The sequence below is a fragment of the Petaurus breviceps genome, unplaced genomic scaffold, assembly GCF_028583685.1.
Source record: "Petaurus breviceps papuanus isolate PSGF00001 unplaced genomic scaffold, PetGlider_PUasm1.0 38, whole genome shotgun sequence".
NCBI lineage: Eukaryota > Metazoa > Chordata > Mammalia > Diprotodontia > Petauridae > Petaurus > Petaurus breviceps.
The window spans coordinates 22,384,746-22,404,224 of NW_027186304.1; the positions used below are offsets into that span (position 1 = coordinate 22,384,746).

The window sequence follows — 19,479 nt, forward strand, 5'->3', positions numbered from 1 at the left end:
TGTGGAAGAACTAGGAGAATGTGATGTCTCTGAAGAGTGGTAAACAGTGTCAAACGCTGAAGCAAGACCAAGGACCACAGGGATCCCAACAGAGTCACGGAGTTGGGTCATTATGAGGGAGTCCAGGTAGGGGTGGAAGTCAAATTACAAAAGGCTGAGGGAAAAGCTGTTGTTGGTAAACTAGAAGTAGCAAGTGAAGATGATGCGAAAGCAACTGGATGGTTGAAGAGGAATTTTTTCTAGGAATGCAAAGACCAGGAGCCTTTTGTGGACAGATGAATAGGAGCCAGTGGAGAGGAAAGATTGAAAGCTAGTAGCATTTCAGGTAGTGAAAAGAGAACGCAGCATTTATGTACTTAAAGTACCTGAAAGTTAGAGTCTGGTGACCTGGGTTCTGATACTGATTCTGCCATTTCGTATCTCTGTAACCTTGGCCAAGTCCCATGATCTCCATGGGTCTGAGTTTCCTCATTTGTAAAATAGGGTGGTTGAAATAAATGACCTCTGAAGTCCCTTACAGTTATGTCTATGATCCTTTGGTCCTTTGTTCTTATATTTTAGCTAAGATCAATTGTACATTAATGATGTATACAACAAGGGAAAGAAAAGTGATGAATGTTCTGTCTGCTTCTCCTCTTCCAAAGAATATTGTATGATTAACCGAAGCCTTCAGCCTTGCTTATAATACAATATATTTGTAAACAGAAATATGTTCAGCTCTCCTAGGCCTTGTGTTTCACACAAGAGATCCAGGTTCAGCAAATTCATGTTCCAACTGGTCTGATTAAGGCTGAAGCCTTCAGTTAATAAGTAAAGAAACACTTAGCCTTGGAGATATGTGGCCCTTAGCCAGCCCTGAGTGTTCTTCATATGCAAAGGTGATGCAATTGCAAAGGGTGTGCAGGTGGTGGCTGAAAAGAATAATTCAGTATCATGGAATGGATAAGATCCAGCCAACTACTCTGTTTTGGGCAAAATACCTAGCTGTAGAAGCAGGATTCTGCCTAAAGAAGGTGAGCAGAGGGAGACTCCGGTCTAGCTTAGTCCTTTGCTAGGAGCAGCAATGTGGAGATGCCATGATGCTCGCTCCATTGCGTTTAGTATTGAGGGTTGGAGGTAGGGAAAAGTGACAGTGGGAAGCAGGGGCTAAATAAAGCAGACATGCAGATGTTTGGGGAGTGATGCATGCCCAGTCTTGTGAAAATGAACTGATTCATTGTTTAAGTAAGATGGGGATGCTCTGGGTTAGTGTTGATACTCCAAAGCATCACCACTTAGAGGCCATTTTATTCTGCTTAAGTATTTTAAAAACCCCTGGATTCCTCTGACTTAAACAGGACAAAAGAAGGACTGGCCAAGGGATTAAATAATGTTCTTTCTTCAATAGCCGGTGGCCCCTTAGGCTTTAGAGACACTGTTTTCCTCCCCACCCTAAACAGGGAAAGAGGTCAAGGAAGGACAGGCCCATGTTTGTTGTTGCATTGGAAACAGTTTTCTTTCTTTAGGGAGGAGTTTGTCCTAATCTCTTCTGAATCTGAGGCATATGATGATGGAGTATTAATATTGTTCCTCTGATCCTTAGCTTGGGGTTTTTCTTCTCATAGTGGTTACAAAATAAATGTCATCTTTATTCAACTATTCCCTTCTGGCAGCCTTAGATGGAAGCTCTGCAAAGGCTTGTCCCAAGTCTTTCTTGGGCACAGTTGAGTTCCAACACATTTGAGCCATACACATATATGACCTGGGTCAATAGTTGGCTAGTCTGATCATGAGTTGTCCACAAAGATTGCAGCTCTATCATCATCACTTCCCTCCTTCTTGTTTCTCTTGACCACTGCTTGACACATACAATACTCTCTTGAAGTGGTCAAACCAATCAGTCAATGAGTCTTTATTGAGCACCTACTGCATGCCAGACATTGTGCTAGATGTTGCATATACAAACAGCTGTCTTCAAGGAGCTCATATTTTATGGAATGGGAAAACATGTACACACATTAGTACATACAAAATAATTACATACGAGAGAGCACTGGGCTTAGAGTCAAGAACGTTTGAGTACAAATCATGACTCAGACATTTGGTAGTTGTATACCTCTGGGCATATCACTCAGGCTCTCTTGGCTTCAGTTTCCTCATTTATAAAATGAGAGGGCCAGACTCAATGGCTTCTAAGATTCCTTCCAGCTCTAAATCTATAATCCTCTGATTCTAAGATAATTTGCAGAGAAACGCACACAGAAAAGTGGTGAAATAAGGAAAAGCCTCATGTTGGAGATGGTATTTAAACTGAGATTTGAAATAATCTAGAGATTCTAAGAGGGAGTGCATTTCAGGAATGGAGAGCATTCCAGGCAAAGGCAGGGAGATGCAAGATGGAATGTGGTATGTGAGGAATAGCAGGAAGGCCAGTTTGCCTGCACTGAAGAATGCATGAAAAGGAGAGGCAGATAATAAGGCTGAAAAGAATTTGGAGCCAGGTTGGGAAGGATTTCAAAGGCCAAAGAGAGGAGTTTGCACTTGGTTCTAGTGGTAACAGGAAACCATTGGAGATATTTGAGCAGCATGATGTGGTCACACCTGTGCTATAGGAATATCACTATGGCACTTATGTGGAGGATGGACTTGGCAAGGAAGAGACTGGAAGCAGGGATCTCAATTGGGTGGGTACGGTAATAATTGAGACAGGAGATTTTGAGTATCTGACCTCAAGCACAGCCATGTGACTGAGAGAAGAGAGTAGGTGTGAGAGAGGTTTGACCAAACTCCATCAGACTTACGGGCTAAAGTAGAGTGAGGAGCTGAAGATGACTGTGACTAGCAGGATAGGGTTTTCTTTGATAAAAACAGGGAAGTTGAGAAATGGAGTGGTTTTGGTTGCAGAAAAATTCTTCTGGACATGTTGAATTTGGTATGTCTATGTATCATTCAGTCTGAAATACCTAATAGGCCATTGATGAAGTGGTTCTGGAGCTCAGGAGATAGGTTAGGGCTGGATATATAGATCTGAGAGTCATCTCCATAGAAATGATTCTTTTTTTAAATTAAATTTTGTGTATTTTTGGTTTGCATCATTCATTTCCACAAGATTTTCAGTTACATATTTTCTCCCCATCTTTCCCCTACCCACCACCCCAAAACAGCAATCCCACTGTATGCCCCCTCCCCCAATATACCCTCTCCTGTATCCTTCCCCATCCCCCCTCTGACTTTCCAGTAGGGCAAGATGGATCTCTATACCCCAGCGCCTGTATATCTTATTTCCCAGTTGCATGTAAAAAAAAAAGTAACAATAATACATACATACATATATGTATTATGAATTCTAGATTCTTTTCCTTCCTTCCTCCTCACCCACCCTTACTGGGAAGATAAGCAATTCAATATAGGTTGAACATGTGTAGCTATGCAAAACATTTCCATAGTGGATATATTGTGAAAGATTGACTATATTTCCCTCCATCCTATCCCAACCCACACTTGTTCTGTTCTCTACATTGACCCTATCCCTTTTCAAAAGTGTGTGCTTCCAACTTTCCTCCCCCCCAACCTGCCCTCCCCTCCATCATACCCCCTCTCATCCCCTTCTCCCCTACCCTCCTGTAGGGCAAGATACCCTATTTAGTGTATATGTCATTCCCTCCCCAAGCCAAATTCAATGAAAATAAAGTTTACCCATTCCCTTTTGCCTTCCTGTTCTTCCCCTTCATTGTGAACATTTTTTCCTTGTCTCTTCTATATGAGATAATTTACCCCATTCTGTCTCTCCCCATCTCCTCTCATTACATTCCTCTCACCTTTCAATTTCACCTTTTAAGTATCATCCCTTCCTATTGAATTGGTCCTGTTCCCTCTGTCTATGTATACCTGTACAAATATACACACACACTCACATATGTATTCATACACCCATATGCCCTCCTATATAGACATATACATGTCTATATACATACATATGTGTATATATATATATATACACATTTATATTCCCTTCAACTATTCTCATACTGAGAAAGGTTTCATAAGTTACAATTATCGTTTTTCCATGTAGGAATGTAAATAGTTCAACTTTGATAAGTTACTTATGATTTCTTTTTCCTGTTTACCTTCTCATGCTTCTCTTGCTTCTTGTATCTTAATAAATTTTCTACTCAACTCTGTTTTTTTTTCATCAAGAATGCTTTAAAGTGGGGCAGCTACGTAGCACAGTGAATAGAGCACCGGCCCTAGAATCAGAAGGACCTGGGTTCGGATTTGGCCTCAGACACAACACAAAAACTAGCTGTGTGACCTTGGGCAAGTCACTTAACCCCAACTGACCTCCAAAAAAACCCAAAAAAATAAAAAGAATGTTTTAAAGTCCTCTATTTCATTGAATGACCATATTTTCCCCTGAAACATTATACTCAGTTTTGCTGGGTAGGTGATTCTTGATTTTAATCCCAGCTCCTTGGACCTCCAGAATATTATATTCCAAGCACTTCAGTCCCTCATTGTAGAAGCTGCCAAATCCTGTGTTATCCTGATTGTGTTTCCACAACATTCAAGTTGTTTCTTCCTGGCTGCTTGTAATATTCTCTCCTTGATCTGGGAACTCTGGAACCTGGCTGTAGCATTCCTAGGAATTTTCTTTTTGGGATCTTTTTCAAGAGGTGATTGGTGGATTCTTTCAACCTCTATTTTGCCCTCTGGTTCTAAAACATCAGGGCAATTTTTCTTGAGAATTTCTTGAAGGATGATTTTTAGGTTCTTTTTTTGATCATGACTTTCAAGTAGTCCAATAATTTTAAAATTATCTCTCCTGGATCTATTTTCCAAGTCAGTGGTTTTGCCAATGAGATATTTCACATTGCCTTCTATTTTTTTCATTTGTTTGGATCTGTTTAACAGCATCTTGATTTCTCATAAAGTCACTAGCTTCCATTTGCTCCAATATAATTCTGAAGTTATGATTCTCTTCAGTGAGCTTTTAAGATTCTTTCTTCATCTGGCAAATTCTACTTCTTAAGGCATTCTTCCCCTCATTGGCTTTTTGAGCCTCTTTTGCCATTTGAGTTACTGTGTTTTTTAAGGTGTTATTTTCTTCAGTCAGGTTGTTGATTCTCTTTTCATGATTTTCTTTCATCATTCATATTTCTCTTCCCAATTTTTCCTCCACTTCTCTTATTTGGTTTTCAAAATCCTACTTATGATCCTGTATGGCCTGTAACCAGTTCAATTTTTCTTGGAAGCTTTTGGCACAGGAGTTCTGACTTTGTTTTCTTCCTCCTGTTCCATGTTTTGATCCTTTTTGTCCCCCAAAAAAGAATCCAAATTTGAATTGCTTTGCTTCCTTTGCTTGCTCATGTTGCCTCTCAATTACTTGATTTTGAGTGTTTTGCCACAGTAGAACTCTGCTTCCAGAGAGGAGAGCTTTGTTACAAATAGCTGGGTTTTTCACAGCTGCCAGAGCTATTAGTTGGCTGTCCTCTCTGAAGCCTCCACTGGCTCTGGCACCTGGTCACCCACCCCAGGACCTCCAATCTAGCAATTCAGGTCCAAGCAGGTTAAAGCAAGAGTGATTACCACTCAGAATGGTTATTTGGTCCCCCTACAGTCTGCAGGCCAGGAGCTCTGAAGCAGCCATGCCGCGATGGCCACTGCCTCAAGTGAGATGCTTCTCTCTCTGGGGGCAGAGGCCGGACTGCACTCCCAGACTCTCTGATCCCAAAGTCCACTGACCTCTCACTTTGTCTTTGGCATCTATGGGTTGATAATTCTGGAAACCACCACAGCTGCTGGTGATCCACTCTCCCGATGTCCCTCTAGTCTTGGCAAGTCGGGCCACCCTGAGGCTAAAACCTGTGGACTCACACAGTGCTGGGCTCTGTGACGGACCCTTCCTGCTGGTCTGCCAGGTTGTCTTCAGCTGGAAGTTTCTTTCTTTTTGTCACTTTGTGGGTTCTGTAGCCCTAAAGTTTGTTTAGAGTCATTTTTATAGGTATTTGCAGTGGGAGCATACAGAGTTTTCCTGCTTCTATGCTGCCATCTTGGCTCCTCCCCCATAGAGCTTATTCTTGAAGCCAGGAGAGCTGATAATATAACTAATAGAAAAAAATGTCATTTTGTAGCCTACTGTGGATCAGTCACAAAAGTACTAAGCTATCCTGGCTTCGTGAGTTTTGAAACAGGAGTGAAGAGAGAAAATTTTTTCTGAGTATTCAAAGAACTCAAAACAGCAGACAGACCATAATAACCTGGAGATACATATAAACTGATGCTGAGTGAGAACAGAACCAGGAGAAGTTTGTACACAATTACAGACACATCATATGTGTGATGACTAACTTCAATAGACTGGGTTCCTCTCAGCAATACAAGGTTATAAGACAACTCCAAAAGACTCATGATGGAAAGGATATCCACATCTAGAGAGAGAATTACAGAGTCTGAATGCAGACTGAAGCAAACTCCTTGCTCTCTCTCTCTTTTGTGTTTTGTTTTGTTTCATTTCTTCTTTCTCATTGTTCACTCCATTGGTTATAATTCTTCTTTACAATTTGACTAATGTTTAATGTGAAGGTATTTGTAGAACCTATATCTAATTGCAAGCCACCAAGGAGGTAGGGGGGAGAAGAGGGAAGGGGACAAAGTTGGAATATCAAAGTATTGGGTAACGGAATGTTGTAAACTAAAAGTAAATGAATAAAAATTTTAAAAAGACAAAAAAAGTGGGCGGGCCTGACCAGCTGCCGGCCGGTGGGACTCCAGATCAGCAGCAGCTGTGGCCATTTCCAGATGTATCAACACATAGATGCAAAGGACAAAGTGAGAGGTCAGTGCAGTCTGGACTTTAGGACCAGTAAGTGGGAGTGCATGGCTTTTACCCCCGGGGCGAGAAGCCGCTGAGACGCCAGCACGGCCAGCCAGTGCCATGTGGCAGCTTCAGCTCCTGTCCTGCAGAGTGTAGGGGGACCAAGCACCAGTCTGAGGGGTAATCGCTCTTGCTTTAACCTGCTTGGATCTGGATTGCAGTCTAGGGTGGAGGTCCTGGGGTATGTGTCCAGCTTGCCAGAGCGTGTGGAGACCTCAGAGAGGGCACCCATCTAATACCTCTGGCAGCTGAGAAAACCCCAGCGTTTGGGAGGAAAGCTCCCCTGTCTGGTGGCAGAGTCCTACTGTGGCAAAAAGCCCAAAAGTCAAGTAATTGAGTGGCAGAATGAGCAGGCAAAGGAAACAAAGCAGACAGAAGATTCCAACATTACACTCCTATTTTGGGGATAAGAAGGAGCAAGGCATGGAACAGGAGCAAAACAGTGAAGTCAGAACTCCTGCACCAAAAGCTTCAAAAGAAAACCCAAGCTGGTTACAGGCCACAGAGGACCTTAAGAAGCAGATAAGAGAAGTGGAGGAAAAATGCAGAAGAGAAATGAGAACAATGCAAGAAAATTATGAAATGAGAGTCAACGCCTGACTGAGGAAAATAATGCCTTAAAAAAACAGACTGACTCAAATGGCAAAAGAGGCTCAAAAAGGCAATGAGGAGAAGAATGCCTTAAAAAGCCAAATTTGCTAGATGGAAAAAGAATCTCAAAAGCTCAATGAGGAGAATCATTGCTTCAGAATTAGATTGGAGCAAATGGAAGCTAATGACTTTATGAGAAATCAAGATGCTGTTAAACAGATCCAAACAAATGAAAGAATAGAAGCCAATATGAAATATCTCATGGGAAAAACCACTGACTTGGAAAATAGATCCAGGAGAGATAATTTAAAAATTATTGGACTACCTGAAAGCCATGACCAAAGTAAGAATCTAGAAATCATCCTCCAGGAAGTTCTCAAAGAAAACTGCCCTGATGTTTTAGTACCAGAGGGCAAAATAGAGGTTGAAAGAATCCACCAATCACCTCCTGAAAAAGATCCCAAAAAGAAAACTTCTAGGAATATTATAGCCAGGTTCTGGAATTCCCAGATTAAGGAGAGAATATTACAAGTAGCCAGGAAGAAACAATTTGAATATTGTGAAAACACAATCAGGATAACCCAGGATCTGTCAGCTTCTACACTGAGGGATTGAAGGGCTTGGAATGTGATATTCCGGAGGTCAAGGGAGCTGGGATTAAAACCAAGAGTCACTTACCCAGCAAAACTGAATATCATCTTTCAGGGGGAAATATGTCATTCAGTGGAATAGAGGACTTTCAAGCATTCTTGCTGTAAAAACCAGAGTTGAATAGAAAATTTGACATTCAGAAACAAGAAGCATGAGAAGGTAAACAGGGAAAAGAAATAATAAGGAACTTATCAAAGTTGAACTATTAACATTCCCACATGGAAAAACAATAATTGTAACTTATGAAACTTTTCTCAGTAGTTGAAGGGATTAGAAATATATATATATATATATATATATATATATATATATATATATATATATATATGTATATATATGTCTATATATGAGGGTATATGGGTATATGAATACATATGTGAATGTCTGTATATATGTTTACAGATATACATAGACAGAGGGCACAGGACCAATTTAACAGGAAGGGATGATACTTAAAAGGTGAAATTAAGAGGTGAGAGGAAAATAAAGAGAGGAGATGGGGAGAGCCAGAATGGGGTAAACTATCTCATACAGAAGAGGCAAGGGAAAATGGTTACAATGGAGGGGAAGAATAGGAAGGCAAAAGGGAATGGGTCAACCTTATTCCCATTGAATTTGGCTTGAGGAGGGAGTGAAATACACACTAAATATGGTATCTCACCCTCCAGGAGAATAGGGGGGCAAGGGGATGAGAGGGGGGATGATGGAAGGGAGGGCAGGCTGGGGGGGAGGGAAGTTGGAAGCACCCACTTTTGAAAAGGGATGGGATCAAAGCAGAGAATAGAAGAAGTGGGTGGTGGGATAGGAGGGAGGGAAATATAGTCAGTCTTTTACAATATATCTACTATGTTATTGTTTTGCTTTAGCCACACATGTGCAACCTATACTGAATTGCTTATCTTCCCAGTAAGGGTGGGTGACAAGGAAGGGAATGAATCTGGAATTGAAAGTTTTAAAATCAAATATTCAAATATATATGTATATGTGTGTGTATACTATTATTAATACCATCTTACATAATTGGGAAATAAGATATACAGGTACTGAGGCATAGAGATCCACTGGAAAAGTTGAAAGGGGTATGGGAGAAAATATGGGAGAGAGCAGATTGGAGGAGGGGATATCCTGTGGGACTACTATTTTGGGGCGGTCGGTAGGGGAAAATCGGGGAGAAAATTTGCAACTCAAAATCTGACGGAAATGCATAATGTAAATCAGAAGTTAATAAAGCATTAAAATAAATAATAAATAAAAACTATTCATAAAAAAAGCAAAAAAGTTTTCAAAAACAAAAAGAAGTATTCAAAATCACACTATTCAAACAGGAGTGAAGAATTTTTTTCTCAAGTAATTCTTTTCTGTCAAAAGAGCAGAGAGGGAACTTGAGTTCAAAGGAAGCTCTATCCCTTTCTATGCAATCATACAAGCTTTTCAAAATTACATGATAAAAATGGACTTGAAGTGAAAACTGGTTAATTTACTTTTCAAAAAATATGTAATTTTACCATTTTTTAAATTTTGAGTTTCAAATTCTCTTATTCTCTCCAGTCCCTTCCTCACCCATTGAGAAGGCAAATAATATGTTACCAATTACACATGTGAAATCATGCAAAATATATTTCATATTAGCTATGTTGCAAAAAAAAAAAAGGAAGAAAAATACAGTGGGAAAAAATTATGCAGAGTTCATCAGTTCTCTCCCTGGAGGTAGATAGCATTTTTCATCATGGGACTTTAGGAATTGTGGAGCATTGTTTTGATCAGAGTACCAAACAAACAGTATTACTGTTATTGCATGCAATGTTCTCTCGGCTTTGTTCGCTTCACTTTGCATTAGGTCATACAAGTCTTCCCAGGCTTTTGTGAAGTCATTCTCATCATTTCCTACTCTATAATAGTATTGTCACAATCATGTACTATAATTTGTTTAGTCGTTCCCCAATAGGAGAGCATCTCCTCAATTTCCAATTCTTTACCATTGCAAAGAGCTTCTATAAATATTTTATTTTTGTGCATGTGGGTCCTTTTCCTCTTTCTTTTTTATTTTCCTTGGGGAAAATTTATTTTTACTTCACATAAAATACACAAACTAACTCCCTCCACCCCCCCACCCCCAAACAAACCAAAACCAGACAATGAGGATAAGCAGATTTTCCTTGTGGTGGAGGCATCAGATATGCTCTGGCCACTACCATGTAAGGTCATTCAAGTGCTGGGATACAGAAACTTCTGATCCTGGTTCCATCTCCATATTATGAAACTGGACACACAGGCTTTCTGTCAAGCATTCTGTAAACCATTCAAGGGGCACCGGTAGATTTTTGTATCTGTTCCTTTAAAATCAGGATACTCTGCCGTTGTTCAGGAGGCAGCATTGCAATTTGGTCTGCGGTCAGTTGGAGCACTTGCATAATCAAAGCAGCCTTTTCATGATCCTGCGGAGTAACTTGGTTCTGTCCAGGACTAAATCCCCCAGGCTGACCTCCACCTTGCAGACCAGATCCCTGCATGCCTGGGACCTGCCTGGGACCCTGCGGGCCACCTGCCCCCATGTTGATTGTCCCAGGTCCCTGGAGTCCCCCAGGCATTGGGCCTCTGGGGCCAGGGCCTCGTGTTTCCATTGCTCTTGCATCCATGCCCCTAGCCTCCATGGCCCTTGATTCTAAACTTTGGGCTTCCATCCCTCTGGCTTCCATTGCTCTAGCATCTATGCCTCGGGCCTCCATCCCTCTCGGATCTCTTCCACCTCTGCCATCCATGGGTGGACCCCTCTGATCCAGCATGGACCCTCTAGGCTCTCCCATTAGAGGCCGAGGCTCTCCCAGTGGCCCTACCCTCATCTCATGGGGAGGACCACAACTGTCAAGACTAGGGACATGGTGCTTGGGAGGACCCTGATGGGGTGGCCCCAGGTAACCTCTGGGTTCTACTTCTCCAGTGACTGAAAGCAAAGTCCCTCCACGTGGGTCATTTGGAGCATCTCCTAAAAGACCTCGGGGAGGTGGGCCGCCAGCAAGCATAGGTCCACGTTGCATGGGGGCTCTGGGGTCTGGCATTGGCACTTGCCCCTGGTCTAGGGACACTGGCCCACCACCTGGCATCCCAACCTTGGACTGCATTCCGCCTCCAGGAGCCAAGGGGTCAGGGCCAGGCCCTGCAGTGGGCATTGCTCCTGGTGCGGGAACACCACCCGGCAGAGGCAGCTGCATCAGAGGAAGAGCTCCATTCACATGCATCCCACCCAAGGGTTGTGGCTGAGAGGCTGGAGTATTCTGCTGGCTCATTGGTGTATTAGGTCCTTGGCCTGGCTGGGGATTACTTTGAATCAGAGATGGGATATTTGCTCGACGATGCAAAATTTTCAGCGCAATCTCTGGATCCACAATGTGCATCACCACTTGGGCCTGCAGCAAAGCATAGGCTAGCTGGGGGTTCTGGAGCAGCATGTTGCGCGCTTCCTGGGGACTGTTCTGGACACAAAGCTTCATCTGTTTCATCAGCTCAAACATCTGTTCTGGCGGCAGACTGGCAACCGCTCTGCTGATGGACTCTGGCGCGTCTTCGGGGCTGATGGGGTCTCCATAGGGAGACTCGACGATGGGGGCGCCAGTGCCGAGGCTCTTCAGCTCCTCTTTGTTCTTCTCACTAGCCGCGTTGTCTACTCGAAGGGCCCTGCCACTGAACTCACGGCCATTCAGGTTCCGCATAGCACTGAGGGCTGTTTCTTGGTCCTGATACTCACAGAAGCCATAGCCTTTGGGTTTTCCTGTCTCTCGGTCATACACCAGCCTGAAACTGACAACTGGTCCAACTTCTGAGAAGATATCCTTCAGCTGTTCTTCCGTGGCTTCGTATGGAATGTTACCCACGAACACGGAGCGTAGTGACCGGTCTACCGCTGGGTCCCGGCCCGCCAGACCCGCCATCGCGCTGCGAGCCGCTTCCGGTGCGAGCCCGAGTGCTTCCTACGCCTCCCCACCCTTCCGCAGTGCGCGAGGCGCACCCCCGGCTCCTCGGAGGCGTTCTTCCGGAAACGGCGGCGGCGGCGGCGGCCACGTGTCCCCACTCCTGCCCCGGGCCCCCCACGGTGCCTTGGGTCGGCCCTAGCACCCGCCTCCTCTTCCTCTTAATACCTGCCGCAGACCGAATAGATTTGTGTTTGGTACTGGGGCTGGTTAAGGTAGAATCACAACTTCTCAGCCAGAGCACTACAATGTATTTCCTTAATTTTTCTCCCAAACTTTCATGCAAGGATAAGGTTAGAGGTCCAGCCTAGATCCCACCAGAATTGTTGAGAGTGTGGTTCCTAGAGAGTTCTTTTGCAAATGTAAGGAATCCACAGTAGTTCCTTGGAGTCTGTCCCAGTCCACTCAAGCAATCTGGAGACTTCACAGGAAGTTTTCACAAAAGACTTAGGTCAACCATGCTTGAAGCAATGAGCTTTTATGATGATGTGCTTTAACTCACACAAGGAAAGGTCCGAGGCCTCAAATGAGACATCCATGTCTGGGAGCTTGGGAAGCTGGAAAAGCGAGGGAAGAATACAACCAGAGGAGTTGTCAGAGCTCATGTGCAATGGCCTTAGGGCCCCAGGATGAGAAGGAAGGCAAGGCAAATCAGAGATGGTGCTGCCAAGAGGTTGGCCTTGGAATTCACCAGCACCTTGTCATATCAACTATTGATATGAATGACTGTTCCTTTCCTTCATTCCTGGGCAGCTCCCTGGAGGCAGGTGAGAGGCACGAAGGCTTGACTCGATGACACAGGGCATTTGGAGTTTTGGGAGGCTTCCAGAAAAAGAAAGGGAAAAGGGGCATGAAGCAAGAAGAGGGGCTAGTACCAGCACGCGGCAGCTGTTCAGAGAGCAAGGGAGAGGGGTGTTTAGATTATCAGAGTGACAAAGAGAGATTAACTTGTTGGTAACATTATAATTAGAGAAATAAAGTAATTTTTATTACTGGAAATATAATTGGAAAGTAATTTTTATTAATTGGAAATAAAAGAAATCCACGGTGAACAACTGCTACTATGATAGTGCGTAGAGGAGACAGCACCAGATGGGACGTAATAATGGTTAACATTTATATATCACTTTGTGTTTGGAAAGCACTTTACAGAGGCAACTAGGGGGCCCGATGGATAGAGCATTGGACTTGGAGTCAGGAAGACTTGAATTCAAATCCTCCCTCAGAAAAGTAATAACTGTATGACCCTGGGCAAGTCACTTAATCTCAGTTTCCTCAACCGTAAAATGGGTATAATAATACCACCTATTTCCCAGGGTGGTTGTTAAGGATAAAATGAGGTAATATATTTGTAAAGCAATCTTTAAAATGCTATACAAATTCTATTATTGTTATTGCTATATATTTTCTCACTTAGTCCTCCTAACCACCCTGTGAGGTAGGTGGTCAGTCAGTCAATAAACATTTATTAAACATGCGCTATGTTTTGGGCATTGTGATAAGTGCTAGGGTTACAAAAAGGAGCAAGAGGGAGTCCCTCCATTCAAGAACCTCACAATCTGATGGGGAGACAAAAAGCAAATATGTACAAACAAGTTAGATACAGGAAAATAGGAAATCATTAATGGAGGGAAGGCACTAAAATTAAGAGGGGCTGGGAAAGGTTTTCCTGTAGAAAATGGGATCTTAGTTGTGACTCAAAAAGAGCAAGGGAAGTCAGCAGGCAGAGATGAGGAGGGAAAGCATTCCAGGTATAGGAGTCAGCCAGAGAAAAAGCCCCAAGTCCAGATGGAATGTCTTGTTTGTGGTATAGCAAGCAGACAAGTGACACTGAGTCAAGGAGTATGTGGAGGGGAATAAATAATGTGTAAGAAGATTTGAAAATCAGAAAGGTCTGGGTTACGAAGGGCTTTCAACTCCAAAGATAGGATTTTGCATTTGATCATGGAGCAGCTGCTGGAGTTTATTTTGGTGGGAGGTGGAGGGTGATGTGGTTGGACCTGCCATAAAATTAAAACTTTACTAACTGAATGGAGGATGGATTAAATTAGGAAGAAAGTTGAGGCAAGCAGACCCACCAGCAGGTTATTGCAAGAATCCAGGCATGAGGTGATGAGAATCTGCACTAGAGTGATGGCAGTGTCAAGGAAAAGAAGGGAGCACATTGAAGAGATGCCACAAAAGTGAAATCCACAAGCCTTGACAACACCTATGGGGGGGGGGAGAGTAAATAGCTGAGGATGAGCCTAGTGTTGGAAACCTGAGGGATGGGAGGATGGTGCTGTCTTCTACAATGATAGGGAAAGTAGGAAGAGGGGGAAGACTTAGGGGGGGAAAAGACATGAATTCTATTTTGGACATGTTGAGTTTAAGTTGTCTACTGGACATCCAGTCTGAAAGGAGATATGAGATTGAAGGTTAGCCAAGAGGTTGTGGCTAGGATAGATAATGAGAATCATCTGCATGGAGATGTTAATTAAATTCATGGGAGCGGATAAGATTCCCTGATTGAGGAATATAGAGGGAGAGCCCACTACAGAACCCTAAGAGACATTTAAGGAGGGTGTGATCTGGAGTAGAATTCAGCAAAGGAGACTATGAAGCAGTCAGGTAGGGAGGAAGAGAACAAGGAAAGAATATCAACTAGGTAATCAACAGTGTCAGAGACTGCAGAGAAGTCTAGGAGGATTGAGAAGAGGCTATTACATTTGGCAACTAAGAGATCACTGGTAACTTGGGAGAGAGCCATTTTGGTGGAATGATAAAACTGGAAGCAAAGTTGGAAGGGTTAAGAAGAGAATGACAGGAGAGAAAGTGGAGGTACGTCTTGTAGATGACATTTTCAAGGAGTTTGGCCACAAAGCATAGAAAAGATGTAGGATGTTACTGGGAATGGAAGCAACAAGTGAGTGTTTTTTCAGGATGGAGGAGACAGAGACATGTTTGAGGGCAGTAGGGAATGAGTCAGTTGACAGGGAGTGATTGAAACTTGCTGATAGGGTGGGGAAAGGGGGAATAAAGAGATAGTATGGGAACACTTGTACAAAGAGAGCAGTTAAGGCAACCTTATTATGAAAGACAGAGGTGAAGGAGGAGATCAGGGAAGACAGCATTTGAATAATATGATCTAGAAGAGGGGAGAAGGAGTTCACAACTAAGAGCCTAATTGTTTTCTGCAAAAAATGAGGCCAAGTTCTTAGCTAAAAGGGTGGATGGAGGGGAAGTTGTGGGAAGACTGAAGAGCAATGAAAAGGTTTGGTAGAGCCAGTATGGAGAGTGGGCTTGTGAGCTGATAAGGCAGCTATAAAAGGATTGCCTAGCAGCAGCAACAGCCCAATTGATATTTTATGACATAAATTTATCTGAATGGAGTGTGATTTTCTCCACCTTCATTCAGCATGTGTAAAGAAGCAAAGGTGAAAAATAGTGGGAAGGATTCAAAGCTGAAACTTGACAGCAAAATGATAAATAGGCTAGGAATTCAAGAGAAGACAACAGTGTAGAGTTGAATTGACTTCCGAGGGGTTGAAATAGGAAAAAAAGAGATGACTAATGTAGGGGAGACAGCCTGGGAGAGAATTGAGGGGTCAAAGGATTGGAGGTCATGATGTAGATGAAGTGTAGGGTTTTGTAAAGGAAGGCTGAGGGCGAGGTGAAAAGCCAATGATTATGGTAGGATCGGGGGATTTCTGGCTTCTTGAATGTGGACATTTATGAGTCAAGATTAAGGACATGCCCATCTTTGTGTGTGACTGGGGTGGGGAGGAGGAATGGCTCATGGGAAGAGAGTAGGTTGAAGCAGGTTGAAGAACTGAGTGGGTAGGCTATTTGAGGGAGGAGAGTCAGTATGTATGTTGAAGTCCCCTAGTATGAGGACAGGATTTGGGGAGGAGAGAAAAATGAACTCATGGAGGAAGGAAGAGGAGTGACCTAGAGGCCTGTAAACAACAGCTACCAGGATTTTGATTGGGTGGTAGATACGAATAGCACAAACCTCAAAGGTTACTGAGTGAAGGAAATAGGGAAAGAATATGGAAGTGGCAATTAAGAACAAGGAGTGTTTCAAGTCCCCTGACTTGACCAATGAACTGAGGGGAATGATTGAGGGCACAGGCAGTAATTATCCCCATTTTACAGATGAGGAAACTGAGTCTGAGAAAGGATGAATGAGTTGTTCAGGGTCACACAACTAGTAAGTGTCTCAAGGAGTCTTCAAACTCAGATCTATCTGACTGTTATATCCAATACTCTATCCCTTCCTTTACCTAGCTGTCTATGGAGAAGAAAGGATGAATAATGAATGGGTGGAACTAGGTGACTCCCCAGATCCCTTCTCATTCTGAAATTCTGTATCCTATCTGCTACTAATGGACAATTAGATGGGGCACAACTCTGATGTCTGTAGGCAAATTGCAGTGTTTGTAGAGCAAAAATCAACCAATAAACACTTATTAAGAACCTCCTCTGTGCCAAACACTGTGCTAAGTGCTGGGAGTAGAATCAGACTCAGTAGGTTTCCTGGGCTTGGGGGAAAGGCATGGCTGAACTGTTTGGAGCTCTGGGGGATTTCCCTGACATGAATATATTTCTTTGTATCTTCTCTAGTATAGTGACTGGCATAGTACACGTACTGTGTATATACACACACACGTGTGTATATATGTATGCATGTACATATATGTGTACATATATGTATACACACATATGCGTACATGCATGAATGTGTGTATCTTCTTTAGCATAGCGACTGGCAGACAGGGGAATAGTGATGTTCAGTGTGTATGTAACCCATTGGTCTGCCTCTGTGTATACTCTTGGATAAAGGTTCAAATAATGAGGACTTTCAATGATAATATACTGATATTGATTTGTGTCTCCACATCCAGTTTGAAAAAGAACTGAGAATATTTGAAGTTAATTCAGGCTTACATATTTAGTTGTTCACCATGGCACCAGTCCAGACAAAGTACAACATCAATGTAATAAACATTTAATTAGAAGAGAAATTAATCTTGCATGTGGCATCCCCAAGCTCCATCTGTCCTTCCCCTACTGCTCAGAGGGTTTTGGCTGCTGTTAGGGAACAAGAGAGAAAACTGGCCACTAGAAGTCACAAGATAAGACTTCAAGGAGAAGGTACTAAGTACAAGGTGATGGAACTTAGGAAGTCAGAAAGAAGCCGGAGATGGAATGGTGACAACTGCTTCTCCTTGCCAGGACCTTTTGCTGGGTCTATTCAGGCTACTTCACCCACAATTTGCTAGCTGTGGTGAGCAATGAGAGTTCCTGTCAGTGGTAGGAAACCAAAGGAAAGCCACTGAAATGAGAATTCCAATTCACACTAGGTCGAGACCTTGCTGCCCTTTGCCTGGGAGAGGAGGGGTGTAGCGGCAAGCACCCCAAGTGCGTCCTCAGGGTTTGCTGCCCATACAGGTTCTTGGATCTGCTTTGTTAAAGGAAAGCAACTCAAAATGGGTTAACAAGCTTACTTTAATCAGTCAGACATATATCGTTTACCTTGTTCAGGGGAAAAAGTTCAGCACCCCAAACTTCAAAATATACAGACAGAATTATCAACACATTAACAGATCAAGTAGACAGCTTTCCAAACTGTCCAACCATTACATCCATACCCAGTCAATATCTGGGTTTCCACATCTGGGTTTTTCAAAGCCGGGGGACTCTCAACAACGGCTTCCCAGAATTCAGATCAAATCACAGAACAATTCTCAAAGTGAGTCCCAAAACAAAGCTACACATCAGGGCTTATATAGCCTTCTCCTGGCTCAGAGAATGTAACAACCTTATTGACCCACTGGCCAATCAAAAAGTATCTACTGAAAAACAAGCCTCCCTCCCCAGGCTTCTGGGGCACTTTAGCCTAGGGGCAGGGAAGATCTTCCAAATTTGCATTCCCATTACAAGGGGTTATCCAGAATTCCTTAATGAAGACCTAATGACAGGACCGACTAGATAGTGTGAGTAAAAAATACATTCACAATTATGTTGCGTAACCTCCATTTCTTTTCCCACTAGCAGAATGAGCAGCTTAGGAGGACTTATCCAACCGAATAGTGCCTCTCCTGGAACTCCCGGGTTTGGAGCAGTCTACATATTGTCTGATGCTGCCTGGGTCCAAGAGAGACTATAAGCACACAGCTGTGTGACAGATGTTTTGTGATGTTTATTATCCCTATGCCAAGATAAAATCCTTTATTGTGTATGATTGCAATGTGATATATCTATTCTATGAGGATTAAGCCCATTACTATGCTAAGGTCATGTGAGCAGGGCTCAGGAGAATGTTGCCAAATTCAAGGGGTTTGGAACTGATTTCAGTTGAGTAAATGCATATTAATTATGGACTATAGATCATATACTAGACTAGACTAGACTATAGACTATTACACTTATTGAGTCCATTCATAGAGAACTGGAGTATAAAAGTTTGTCTGCTCTCTTAGAGCCATGGACAGCTTGACTCTTTCCCAGCCCCTCTACTTAGTGGGCTGAAGTCCCTAATCACTATGACCTTGGAACTTTCTTGGGGAATACTTCTAGTTAGGATTAGGCTAATGAGTAGCTGCACCACCTAGTAGTTAAATAAAGTAATGAGAAGCAGTGCCAATCTCATTCCAAGAGGATTTCAGTGTCTTTCCCCTTCCTCTAGTTTGGGATGCAAGCTCCTCCCAATTCCTAACTCACTCTATAGCTGGAAGATCTTGACTAGCCCAGGGTCTGGAGATTTGGTGAAAGGCTAAGTATGTTTCTAGGACTTCTGGTTCCCCCCATTTTCCATAGGGTATCTCTATGAGAGTATTTGCTCATTTTATCTAAGGCATTACTCATCCCAATCACTTATTTTTCCACAAGTAGAATGTCTTGCCTCCTTTCTCTGCTTCATAGCCATGATCCAGCAGAGACATCCACTTTTCCTCCATCTTTAGAGGGTGGGGTGGGAGGGAGGAAGAATGAAGGGACTGCTTCCTCAGTCATTTAATCTAAAGGGATGGTGAGAAGAAAGGTTTCCTTAGCCTCTGGTGGGATAAACTTCTTCACCATTCCATACACATGTGCAGCAAGCTTCTTTCCTTCCAGAGGAGAGGAGAGAACTAGGTCTGAGCTCCCAGGAGTCATTGGCTAACAGTACATTTTCTTTTCCCAGGGAATCTTTTAAGGTAAGAAAGATAAGATTCTAAAAGGCAGCCTCTAAGAGGAGACAGAGGATTTGGAATCAGGCATTGGCCTAGTTGAAAGGTTTCTCATAATTGCCTAAAGTCTAAAAGTATTGTAGGTGCTTAATATATACTAAATAAAATTGAATTTGAATAAAAACACCAAAAAGCCATTCACTGCTCTTCCTCAACTTCAAGAGACAGAGTAAAGCATTACCATATCCAAATTACTGAGATTATGCAA

At 42.9% G+C, this 19,479-nt stretch overlaps 1 long non-coding RNA gene and 1 pseudogene across 2 annotated transcripts in view; one reads left to right on the top strand and one right to left on the bottom strand.

Moving 5' to 3' along the window:
* Window positions 1–847: 847 nt before the first annotated feature.
* LOC138170028 (uncharacterized) overlaps window positions 848–19,479 on the top strand; it is a 79,928-nt gene continuing 61,296 nt past the window's right edge. For both annotated transcript variants that reach the window (XR_011170512.1, XR_011170511.1), the window contains exon 1: window positions 848–1,013. This is a non-coding gene — a long non-coding RNA (uncharacterized lncRNA). The remainder of the gene's footprint in view (window positions 1,014–19,479) is intronic.
* Window positions 9,977–12,028, bottom strand: LOC138170027 (cleavage stimulation factor subunit 2 pseudogene; annotated as a pseudogene).